Genomic DNA, 13,647 nt, shown 5'->3' with positions numbered 1-13,647 from the left:
TCTACCTGCTGGAAACCATTCTTCCTCCTCCTCCACTCACCCTCATAAGTCACCACCAATTTGGATCAAATGGCAGGGTGGAAAATAATAGAAGTACTGTACCCCCCTCCCCCACACTTAACAGCGCAATAACAATACAATAATAACAGAACTGCAATTTTATCATCAGGATTTATGAAGGGTTCGCTCAGTAATAACTTCACTTTTAACTAATTATAACAGTGTCAGTTGCATAGCCATTTCAACCATTTTTACCACAAAGTATAGAAGGTAGTAATGAAAACCAGTAGAGATGATTTGGCAGTGATGTGCAACAGTAATATAATTATGAATAAATGCTTAAAGAATCTAATTAAAAAGAGCGCAGTTCTTTCAAAAATGTAGTTTGCTTTTCAGAAATAGTACCGGATAAAACAGTAGTACAGACTTAAATACCCGTCAATAACCTCACCATACAGTTGAAAACAATCTGTTATTGGAAGCGAGGCCTTTCAGCTAATGCTTCCTCAGTAAGTAATATCAGCATCCATCTGGAAATGAGCCCTCACCAGCCATGGTCCCTAATAGATCTGAGCACTGCTCATTTTGCCTTGTTACACTGCACAGCCTTTTTCAAGTTGAATGAGTAGCTAATATCAAAACTAAGGAGCAGGTGTGACAAGAAATCGGATACATTCTGTCAAACCACATATGGAAACAATGAAATGTGTAGTGATTAGGACAATAGAATATATCAGAAATGTGTGTCACACAGTTGCTGGTAGGAGCAACTCTATTCTTGAGCGAATGAGAATTTAGCCATGCAACTCTTTCCGGTAATATTTGGATGGGAATAAATATATGCGTGCATAAAGGGGAGACACAGCTAATGAGAAAGCTGCTGGAGTCTAATAAGTTTAAATTCATTATACAATCAAGGTCTCAAAATCAGCTGGGGGATGAGAACTCTTGGAGCCCCATCAAACATAATGCAGATTTTCAAAAATTTTTCTACCATGTGTCGCTGTATGAATAGGGATGAGAACTGAAAATTGGTTCTAGCAGACAACTGGTTCCAAATCATTCAAACCAGTGAATAGACATAAGCCTCTGAGCATACATATTCGGTGGTTCATTTTATTGATGCATGTATATTGTTCTGAAGGTTGCATATTGCAAAACAACATGCATCCACACAGTTGGAAACTTACAGCAAAAAGGAGTCCTGGCAGCGGGCATTAATCTATTAATGGTGTGCCTTTCTTTCCTTACAAAAGATGACCATATAGCTAATTGCGGTGTCTGTAAAATTACTATTTCAAATAGGGCTATACATTTGAGCCATTGCACACTAAACAAATGCATCCATTACCAAAGACAAAGAAGGCTTAGCAGATTCTTCTGCCACTTAGAAATCCGAGATCAGCGTTTCTCATAGCTCTCCCATGAGCTCTACTTGAGCAGCCCACCTAGGTAGATTAAAACCTCCTAACGTAGAAATCACCCACTTTAAATAAAGCTTACATCAGATGCTTTACAGTATATCGCTCCATACAAAAATATTTTTTGACACATAAAATATGATGTAGTTTGGCCTCTTCAGACACCAATAAAAATCTGTAAACAAGCCAAGATGCTACACAGCTCATATTAACCTTTGAACCAGTGTACTGTAAATTTATAAGCACCTCTTTTGAGGAAAGTAAATGAGGGAAGTTTGTTTTTATTGGCTGTTGAGGATGATTATAATATTATGCAATTAGACTGCTTGTCAGAAAAGCCATTTGAGGCTGGCACTTTGAACTTGAAAATTATAATGAACATTCATCATATTTGATTTTACGGGCAAAATAATGAATTGATTAACAAGAAAGATAGGTAAATTGATTCATAATATATTAATTAGATAAGGATTAGTTGCCGCCCTAATTATTATTGAAGCTTCCTGTCCCTAAACAGCATCTCTGCCTTTCAGGCTTTGATGAAGCAATTCAAAGGATTGGACACTGACTGTTAAATGTCACAGGGATACAGTAGTTAAGTCACTTTCAAGCTCACAGAAAGCCTTCCAGATACTGCTCTACAGCAGCTCCCAGCACATCTGAGGCCTGAGCTGCCTGCAGGCTATGTAAAGGCCTCATCTGTCAACACGTCTATGCTTTGGCACTTAAACTCAGTTTTCTTTGTTATTGGAACTGTGACTCATGCAGAAAAACTGGACTTGTTTAGGCTTTGGGGTTTGGGAGACATATCCCGTGGACTATTTGGTGTCTATGAAGCAGAGAGACATGACAGTGTCTCCCAGACACAAGCTAGCACTGTTTGTTTGGATTTGCTTTAACACCCCATCCTGTGCTCGGTTGGTTTCTCTGGATATGTTCCCTGTCATCATCCTCTGACCCTGGATTTTAAGCAGCTACTATTGGCAGACAAATAGTCTGGTGAGAATTTCACGAATGAAGAAAAGAGGAACTTGTAAAATGTAATGCAAGATAAAACTACATCTCAAACACAGCATTTTCATCGTCTTTGTTGCATCCTCCATGGCCTGCATTAGTAGTCTAGGATTACACAAACCACCATGATACTGAGGCAACACTGAACCGAAAGTGCCAATAATATAATGGTTCATGCGATCCACTCCAGTTTCCTCCCACCATCCAAAGACATGCATGTCTAGGTTAACTGGCGATGGTAAATTGACCATAGGTGTGAAAGCGAGCGTGAGTTGTTGTTGGTCTCTGTTTCTCCTTGTGTGTTGGCCCTGCGGTGGACTGGCGACCTGTCTTCAACCGCTTATCCATTCCCAGGTCACGGGGGTTGCTGGAGCCAATCCCAGCTCACACTGGGTGAGGGTAGGGTCACCCTAGAAAGGTCACCAGTCCATCACAGGGCCAACACACAGAGACAGACAGAGACTCACAACCACTCAAACTCACATTCAGACCTACGGTCAATTTAAACCGGAGCACCTGGAGGAAACCTACGCAGCTTTAGGGCAACCATTATGCTGCCACTCTCAAATAACATCCCTGAAGAAGTCTGTCTTAAGAGGTGAAACACTCCAGACAAAACCTTCTGCACTTTGAAATAGCTTTGACAGATACAGTGAGGAGACACTTTGAGGTCTCAGACGTCACAGAGGGTAGCACTCACAGTGAACCTATAGCTGTACTGCCAAGAAAATTTCAGATGAGGACAGCTAATACTCCACATTGCTCCTCATCCAAAAGCTAATGGTATTTTGGCAGTCAGCTTATATGGCCTGTTAGAGCAACCTTAAAATGCAAGGAACTATTTGAGGTCTGTTCCTGCGATCATTACTGGAAGTGTTGGTTGGCTGGCCATCAGAGTGGAATTGCATCTCATTAATGAGGCTGTCCTGGTTTTGACCCGTAGAGAAAAAACTCAACTTTGATTGAGTAGGTTTGGCAGATCTCTGAATTATAATTTCATATTATGTCCTCAAATGCTCCCTTAATGAAAACTTTGTATAAAATGCTCTGAAGTCTGAACTGAAAAGATTTTATTGAGCTGATATCTTCAACTGTGAAAGGATTTTTTTTTTTATCATCAAAATGAACAATAGCAGAGTTACCTGCTGTTATTCACCGATAATATGTGGATGTGGTTATCGTGTCCATTGAAATTATTATTCATTATATAGTGAGTCATTACACACTGAATGAAAAACTATGGTAATTTGAGCCCGTAATAACTCATGGCTTACAAAGAGGATTACTATAGCACATAATTTATGCCAGTACAGTGAACCTATATGTTGCTACTGTATAGCCAAACACTGACACACACACACACACACACACACACAGTTACTCTGGTACATCCCTTAACTGACAGTGTGAGGCTGCTGGCTCACTTATCACTGACTTTAGAGACAGAAGTTCAGTCTTTTGGTGCATATGGCTTTTATCCGCCTTCATGCTTTTTCTCCCTTTTACCAAATGTGTGTTAACTGTATATTATGTTTTAACAACTAAAATCACCACCACAGTCTTTTGAATAAAGATAATAACCCCAGAGTTTTGCTAATCACTACTAGACTAGTCCTTCAGGAGATAAGGCATGAATCTAAACATCAAGAGGGCAGTGGATTTTTATTTTATTTATTTCAGATTTTTTTTTTTTTCCAATAATAAGTTAGCCTGGGTAAATAGATGCCAGAGCAACAAGCCAATAACCAAAGATATTCAGATGATTCTCATTTACTCAAATATTCACATTTATATTCAGATGCTGAAAATCATTTAGAAATTGGCTGATGATCTGATCAAAACAGCTGTCAATTATTTTTTATCTTCATCTCGCAATTCACTAAATTAACTTACTAATACTTGTATGTGTCTGAAATTACTGAGGTCAGTGAAGCAAAATAAACTCAAATTGAAGGTCCATTGAGTAATTTGTGAGCTTTTAATTTTATCCCACAGTCTTTAACTGTCAATAGAGAAAAAATTCAAGTATCAAGAAAGAAATTCTAGGCTCAGAAATGAAGCTGAGATTATCTATATTATATGTAACACCTCTTTCAAAATGATTTTATTAAATGATTATTAATTGTGTGACTGTATGTTGGTTAAAACTCCAACAGCTTGTAAAAAAAACACTTTTGTATCATTAATGGTCTCTCCAGGAAAAAAAAAAAAAACAACAACAACAACAACAAAAACTCTTCAAGAAACAACTCTAATGTCCAAATGTCCAATTCTGAGACAGAACAGAGACATTCATTACCATCTAAAAGAAGCTAATTAAAAGAGTGAGCGCCTTAAATGTTCATCCAGAGGTTGCCTGCCCAGTTTCAGTCCTTTCACTTGCCACCTCTTGTTGATACCGGGGATGCATTTAAGCTGTTAACTCGACATGTTCCTTTTATCTCGTGATAAAAGCTTTTCCTTTACATTGCAAGGCTGAGCCCAAGTGTCAGAGGCGCCACTACCCCTCAGGCTCTGTAATCATGCGCCAGTGACATCGACCTTTAACCTCTCCACCCACTCTATCGAAACATGCTCATGTGCAACCTCCTTGAAGGTAAGGGAAGTCAGCCAAACATACAGCTTCAGTTTAGCATCCATAGGTTCAGTATGGATATTTGTTATCCGTGCTTTCGCTTCTTTATGCACAGGTATCTATCTCTCTGTGTGTGCAGATGGCTGACTACTATATGCCTTTGGCTCCTCTGGTGTGGCACCATAATGCAGGGATCTTTGGTGAGCAGGATTTATACCACAGATGAAATCAAACGCAGCGTGTCAGTGAAGACATAGTGGCTAATTTGTAGCAAAAACAACCCGACTCCATATGCATCTATCTTTCTGTTGCTCATTTACAAGACAAATCAGTTTAAGAGCAGATTTTTTTGCAAGCTGAGAGAAAATGGGTTTGAATGTGACAGCACAAGCCAAGTCCAGAAAGACACAGACCCTCAGAAGCCTTTTTTGTCTCTTAAGACCTTTTCATACTGAGAATCTATCATATTTCCATTTAAAAATTATACTGCATGTTCGCATGGAACAAAAAAAAAAAAAAAAAAAAAAAAAAGCCAGCTCAACATCAACCCCAGTGTGTGATTTTAACATGCTGGCGCTACAAAATCAGACAAGTAACACCGCAGCATCCTGTCTTAGCATGCCGGCTCTCCCTGTGACACAGACATCAATTCGTACCTTTCTGGCTGGAACGAGAACTGTGAAAGGAAATACGGTTACCTTTGCAAATTGGAAGTTCAAATTTGCTTAAATTTGAGGATGTTAGGCTAAAATAGCACACAGAAGATTAGCATTAAAAGAAAGAAAGAATCTTGGGTTAGGGTATTTCTATCCGCAGAAAATAAAATAACAATGAGCCAACCTCAATGCTACAATTGGAGAGTTTTAATTGCTAAAATTTCTGTTGAAAACTGCCAGATTTCACTTCACACACACAACTAAATATCAAGCATTTTGTCCACAACTTTATACTGTCTCATTAGCCAGTTGCAGTTGTGTGATGTGTTTGACAGTATAGCCATGGTATTATACCTAAAAAATGGTTCTTTGAGGAAATAAAGGTCTTATATTTGTATTTAGATGCAAAAAAAAAAACAAAAAAAAAACAACAAAACAATAGCTACATTGACCACTAATTTTTGTAACACTGATCTATAAGGCAATAGAGCGGGACCAGGCAGCTGGGCGTTAAACACAAGTCGAAGAGGAGGCCACATGACAGATCTACTGTGGTCTGTGGTACAAGGTCAGACTCCACACCAGATAATGAGAACTGACAAAGAGTGGGGTCATGCATAAAGATGTAACTGTCAGTATGCCAATTTTATGGGTATTCTTTGAGTGTTTGGGTTTTTTTTAAATCCCACATGAGAAAAAGACACCGACCTTTCTCTTGCAACTCAATTAAAGTCGAAAGAAATATTCAGGAACTGATCACACTGATAATCACACAAAATGCAGAGCAAGTTTATCATTTTTGCATTGGAAAGAACAGTAAACATAGACGGTAATTTACATAGCAAGTCAACTCCAGTACATATTTGCTCAATCACCGATTTATTTTTCCTCCCATGAAACACCATTCATGCATGATTGAACTGTTTCAGTTGGGTCAATACAACAAAAACCTCAAAGGAGTCTGAATCAATGTAGTTTGTCTTCCTTCCTTTGCTGACACATATGCAGAAGAAACAACACATTAATATTCAAAACAGCCACTGGACACAGGTTCACTATGTCTCAATCAACAGCTCCCTCATTGGTTGATTCTTCTTTCAGCCTCTCAGTTCAAATGCTGCTCACAAGGATGACGTGCCTTCCAGACAACCCACAAAACAAAGATCAAAGCGCTCTACCTACGCACGCTAAAGAGGAGGCTGAAAATAAATGGGACTTAAACATATTGACATTTAGATATAATGAAAACTCTTATTGAGTTGCACTGTCAGCTTCAAAATGGGTGGAGAGTTTTAAGAAGATGCTGACGTGGCTGGCATCTAATGGTTACAACATTGAAAGGCAACAGGGGTCAAAGGAGGAAGAGTGTGTGTGTGTGGGTGGGGGGGGCGTGATGTGCTCTTCAGACCTCAGCTGCATTTTCATTTGCTCAGGGGAGCCTGATAAGGTGGGGATATGGAGGAGGGGGTTGGGTGGAGCGTTTGGGTGAGGCAGGCATCATAAGCAACATCAAGGCATCTTCAAGAAGCCTGTTTCTGTCAGTGTCACTTCTCTTCCTCATTCCTTCAGACACTTTCTCACCCATTGCTTTCCATCTCCAGCGCTTTCTAACAAGCGCACAAACACACATATTTCAGGATCAATGCAAATTGAAGCTCCAGCATAGCTTCACAGACACACTCTATACTCCCTAACTTCCCAATACACACGCACACTCATACCCACAGAGCCAAGCCTCGGGCAGGGGAACCCAGTCTGAACCCCCCAGAGAGAGATGTCACAATGACAGAGCAGATAAACTAAAAGAAGGCAGAGTTTTGTGCACAGCAGAACAGAAAGCAAGACATTTTTATGCACACTGTGATTTCACGCGGCTGTTTATTTTGGGTTGGAGAATGTAATTATTTGGCTGCCACCGCTGCTGTTGGTGTTATTAATCAGTTGCACTCTCAGTTAGAAACTGTTCCAGATGATTTTTTCAGAGGCAGGGTTGGAGATGAGACGATCCGGCAGGGTGAAGACGACAAACAGAAGTATCTCTGGGCTGCACTTAAAGTTAGCTGTCTTTCCATTTTGCACTGGAACTTTGTTCTCATAAAGCATTAAAGAGTAATAATCCAAACAGCATGGGACCCCCAACCAGGGACTTTCACCGAGGCAGTTCATTCTTGGTGCTGCTCATAAGGAGATGCAGTTCACTGAATGCTTTTCCTGAACTCAGGTCAGAGTTTATTTCCATTTGAAGGAGATAGTCTCAGGTGCATTTGAGGTGAACTGTGGTTAGTTGGGAGAAACAATATTTGTATCGCTGCCACTTATGATTTGGTTGATACTGTGAAGTGAGGTGTGACATCAAGCAAATCATCACTAAGCAGAATGGTTTTCTCCAGGACTCTCTGGGAATGACAGCACTTCGTAACCATCTCCCAGCTGGTTTGGACATTTGGTTGGACAATGGGAATCTTACACTGTTGGACATTCATTTCCATGAACAGAAAATATCCTAAACTTTCTAGCAAACAGTATGTTAATTATGCAGCCAACTGTTGTGGCTCAACATTTCTGCAGAGTCATGTTTGTTACCATCTGATGATTCTGAATTTAATATTCATGTTTTGTTTTGTTTTTTCTTCATCTATAGTTTCTAAAAAGTAATTAAAGCAACATCTGGCTCTTTAGTTGCTGCATGCTCAACCAAACTATAAAGCTGAAGGGAGCTGCAGATTTTTGGGACAATTGTCATTCAGTCCAACACTGGAGCCCAACTTCTTCCATTATTTTCACATTGAGCTTTGATTATGAGATTGTAAACACAAATCTTTGGCTTTATCACAGTTTGTTGACCAAAATGATGAATGTCTCCCTCAGCACAGGCTGTAGAACGCCAAAGTGTGGAATCAATTGTGGTAATTATCATTAATTGCAGTTTTCAATTTCAGCAATGAAGGTCAAACAGGTGCCGTTGTTTGGTGTGCAGATTCATTTTGAAAAGAAAATCATTTCACTCTTCCAGCTGTAAAAATGTCCAAAGGTTTTTAGGGAGAGAGGAGCATCAAAGGTATTACCATATAAAAATTTGATTATGAAACTGAAAATGTTATTTCAAAAACTAACCTGTAGCTGTACATAAATGGGTAAAACTGGTAACATTAGTTTTCTACTTAGTATGTCCCTATGGCTCAGACTGGGAAGCGCTATGTTTGTATAGCTGTACATTAAAGACATTTGGAAAAATACAGTCTTATACCTGGAAAAATGCTCAATTTCCTGTCAAAATGATCTTCTGTTTGTGTATGATAAACTGGGGACCCACTTCAGGCTCACCACAACAGAAGATGTTTGTGCATCATCCGTCTAGATATCAGCAATCGTGTGTTAAGTTGAACAGAAAGTGCCTTTCAGTGTAGCTGCAAGGTTTAGTTTTTTGTTGTTTTTTTTTTTGTTTGATTTAATAATTTAGCTCTGCCGTTTTAGACTTTTACGTTTGAGATTCAGGCGCCAAAAACTCTTCCTCTGCTAAAAAATTGTAAGCATCTGGCACCGCCAGCTACTCTGCAGTTCCATCAACAGTTGAATAGTCTGTTCTGAATTTGAAATGCCCCTCACTTTAAATTTTAACCTTGAGGGTTTCTGCCAAACCACCGGTCACGACGGCACTCCCTGCATGGCCTCCCCCGATGTGTGTTTGTGAGGCTTGCTGGATTCTGTTTATTCTGCCTCTCTGTTTGCATGTGTGAATTTGTGCAAGTGCCTAAGGCAATGCGTGTGAGTATTTATACTGCACGTGAAAGTTAATGTGTGCAACAATTAGACATTAACACCCTCTCAAAGTCAATGACTCCCCTTTGAGGCACTGCTGTGTTTCTGTGTGTGAGGGTGTGTTCCTGACACAAGTTGACACAGGAAACAGTGCTCGGATGATGACTGGTGGATACAACCAATAGTCCTGAGCTCTCTTATGTTTGGTCACTCGAATGGAGCTGAACGTGTTTATGTGACAAAGTCCAGACTAAACGGAACGTGAGGCCGGTCACTACACGACTGCTGCATGATTCTTTTTAAAAGCTAATTTTCTGTGTAAACACATCACAATGAATAAGCACCAACACTGTCACTGAAACAAATTGGCGCTGTGAATTAGGCTTCTGAAATATTTCTTTTTTTGGTGTGAAAAGACACAGTGCAAAATAATAGCTCCTCCGTGTCTCCAACTGTTTCTACACTCTGAGCACAATGTTCTGTACTCCCTGAACTCTTCTTTAGTGCACCTCAACACATCAGTGAATTTTTCATCATTCACCGGTTTTCTTAAGCCAACATCAGAGGTCTCTGTTGCCAGGAGCCAAAGGCCAGTTCCAGCATCTCCAGACACACTTATCTTATCCGTGCTGAAAAACAGTTAGGGAGCACAATCGGACTTTAATGGTTTCAAAGAGGATTTCTCAGTCACCCTGTGCATAAGCCTAAACAAAGGCAGAGTCCTTAGGGACCTTGTTTATCACATAAACTACACAACTGCTCATCCACACTTCACCCAGGAATCATATTTCAAAGACAGGGGCATGATTTTCTCATGATTTTTTTCCCTTCTCTTCTTGTCAGGCCAGAGTAAAGTGTGAATAATTTCTTCTACTCACTGTAATTAAAAGTGAGGGCTCACCTTAGAGACTCACCACAGTCAATACGCTCTCTACTTACAATGTACACGCATGAATGCACGCATGCCATGCACACAGCAAACAAACAGTCTTTGTGGGCATACACATTCAGATAATGTTCATCGTCAAGCTGGACCATCAAAAGCTCAAAACTGCTGACCCTAGGCCAGTATTCACACAGACACAGGGCGTGATAGCTTGGTTTTTTATAAGAAGCAGGCGTTTGTGTGAATGGACAAAGGGAATCACCATCCTCCTCTGCTCCTCTCTCCTAAATCCTATCATGTGCCACCATGCGTCTCCCACATGCCTGTTTCCAAGTTACCGGCAGCGTTGGCTGCCAATCCCGCTTAATTGCCCCTGTGCAAAGTGACAGCTGATGAGCGGCGATGAGAGTGGGGTGTCCTTGCCTCTTCCTGCAGCTCAATCTCTGCTACCTTGCCAAAGGAGTGACTCCACCTGAGAACTGTATACCTTTGGGAAATTACACAGCAGTGTTGACCTAGAAGGGAACTTCAGTAGCCAACCTGGAGACGTACTGTGTGAAAAAGGTTTCGTGTTTTAAATGTAACTGAGAGAGTTTTGATTTTGAGAGAGAAACTGTTCTCAGTTTAAGGAAGCTGCTCTTTGTGTGCTCTCTCTGTGATTTAAGTCTTAATAGACCCCGAAGAATAGTAAGCACCTGAATAAGAAATTCTATGAATAGGAAATCTTTTGTCAGAGATAAAGTAAAGCACAGAGGGTGACACAAGACAGTGTGTCAGGACACTGTTTGTTGTTGAGATAATCTACTTTCCTCACTAACCTTGCTTGAGCCTGGAGAAAAAGCCAAAATCTTCTTGCTCACTCCTGCTCACAGAATTTGGTACCCTGTTGCTCCCTGCCTTGTCTTCTTTTCTTGTGTCTTCCTCACAAATAGATCCTCCTCATCCTCAGCGCCGGGACTGGAATTAACAGCTCATGAGGGAAGCCAGGCGGAAGAGAAAGAAAACACATCAGAGAAGAAAAGAAACACACTCTTCTCGCCCCTAAGTCCTTCTTGGCAGTGTATCCCCATCCGTCAGAGCACAGCAACTGAGAGTGAGTGAGAGCGAGAGAGGGAGGGAGAGAGAACAGGAGGGAGGGAGAGCGAGATGAAACGATACTGAGTAAGTGGGCGAGTGAGAGAGAAAGTGAGGGAGAGAGAGCTTGCGTGTGTGCACTGGAGGGTGATCCTCTATACTGTATGCGCTCCAGTTTGTCGCTCTGTCCGTCTCTTCTGCACACATTCTTTCCTGTCAGGAGTCACAAGGTCAGCTGCTTTTACAGTAACAACACTTGATTTGGTCTTGAGGGAAAAGACTTCCTGATAGTTCTCCGCCTAACTTCCCTCATGAGTGAAATCAGCCTGCATTGTCTGCTTTTTTTAATCCCCTCTCCCATGGTTTCTATCTCTCTCTCTCTCTCTCTCTCTCTCTTTGTGCACACAAACACATTCACACACTCTCTATTTCTGTCTCTAAATTATGACTCTATTAGCATGCTAGTGATTGTTAGTCTAATCTCTTCCTCTCTCCCAACACTGCCTCTCCTGAGGTTAAGTCCACTGACAAAGAATGTGCCTCAATTTTACTGCAAATACACACTGTACAAGTTTGTGAAAGAACACAGTCAGTCATCTCTATTTTCTGTAGATACTGGTGCAATTTGCATTTATCAAAGATTCAAATGTAAATTGAACTGTTACAATATGATGATGAACAGCAACACGTATATTCATGTGTGGTGTACCCGTGAAATGTTCCAATACTTTTTTTTTTTTTTTTTTGTCCAGTAATGATTGCAAGTAATAGAAGCTAAATGCAATGAAATTATTTAGAAAAGAATACCATTCATATAAGTTGAGACACATCTAATTCTAATTCATCTGTGGAGTTGAAGCGATTGGTTTGATAAATGATTATTAAATTATTAATAATTTGACACATTATAATGTGTGTATTATCACAAACTCACAGATTGTCTAAATACACCACTGGAATGCATGAAATCATAGAGATATGGCTCTGGAGATTCATTCAATGAAAAAATTTACTCTAAGTGACTTCAACCATGGCATTTCTGTTGCTGCCAAATGAGATGGTTTCAGGGTGTCTGAAACTATTGATCCCCTGGGATTTTCCTTCAGCGCCAACCGTCTCTGGACTTTTACAAAAAGGTACAAAACAAACAAATAAAGCAGTGAGCAGCAGTGCTTTGAGTGAAAATGCCCTGTTGATGGGGAGAGGTCATAGGAGAAAGGTCAGACAGGCTAAAGCTGACAGAAAGTACACAGTAACGCAGATCATCAGTCAGGCTCCACTCATGTCAGCTGAGAAGAGATATTTGAGGCTGCGGTTTAAAAATGTTCCCTGATAGGATGAATCTGGACTTCTGCTGGTAGAGTCAGAGTCCAAGGACCCAACCTGCCTCCAGTCAACAGTCCTGGTTAGGTTCAATGGTGTGGTGAAGGTTATCCTGACAAATGTCATGGATATTGAGCATCCCCTCAGTCTCCACATCCCAATCCGATAGGAGTTTAGCAGCATAAATGTAGATGTGTTCAATCTGAAGTTATTAAAAGTCATGTCTCCAACATCTAGTTGCATCCTTGTAATGAGGAAAGGAACATTTCTCCAAGTATGTGGAGGTAGACAAATTATTTTGGACAGTATGGACTGTCAGTTTTCTGCAATTTATAACTGAACTAATTATTAAATTTGTCAAAAAAAAAAAGCTTAGCTGAGACTGCTCTTTCCAGCTGCAGCCCAACTTAATGCTGAAAGAGTTCACCGATTTCCCTTTCTCCAGAAAGTGATGAGGAAAAGCCAAGGATTAACAGGCTCCAGCATCGCAAATATCAAGATTTCCTGTTGTTCTAATTCTTTTTATGAATATCAGTGCATTTCAAGAGCTTAAATTTAAATATTATTTACTGTAAAGTTTTTATTAAAAAAAAAAAAAATCAATGATTTTAAAACCAATAAAGAAATTACTCATGTAGCTCATTACATTTTCAAATAAACATTTTGTTCACAGGTAAGGGTTAATGTGCCATCTAGAGCAGGTTGGATTTTTCAAGGACATTGTGGAAGCTGTGATACTCGATATCCAACTTCCAGCTGTGCTCATCGATACTTCCAGTGCGGGATGTGCATGAGAATTAAACTAGAACAATCTGAATTGTTGTAATACAGATGTGAAACGTCTCACTAAACAATAGTCTGAGTAATAGATTTTGCAACAATCACAGCCAGAACAACAAACTAGCATTGTCACTGGTGACTTTGTTTTACGTGTCCGCA

The 13,647-nt window shown here is 40.1% G+C and overlaps 1 protein-coding gene across 2 annotated transcripts in view; it reads right to left on the bottom strand.

The window, feature by feature from the left end:
• The window catches only part of shisal1b (shisa like 1b), a 37,963-nt gene extending 26,574 nt beyond the window's left edge, over positions 1-11,389 (bottom strand). For both annotated transcript variants that reach the window (XM_029522898.1, XM_029522897.1), the window contains exon 1: positions 11,130-11,389. The gene's annotated coding sequence lies outside the window, so the exon portion shown is untranslated. The remainder of the gene's footprint in view (positions 1-11,129) is intronic.
• Positions 11,390-13,647: the final 2,258 nt, after the last annotated feature.

Source organism: Echeneis naucrates, chromosome 16 (genome assembly GCF_900963305.1).
Source record: "Echeneis naucrates chromosome 16, fEcheNa1.1, whole genome shotgun sequence".
Taxonomy (NCBI): domain Eukaryota; kingdom Metazoa; phylum Chordata; class Actinopteri; order Carangiformes; family Echeneidae; genus Echeneis; species Echeneis naucrates.
This window is presented reverse-complemented; position numbering and strand designations above follow the sequence as displayed.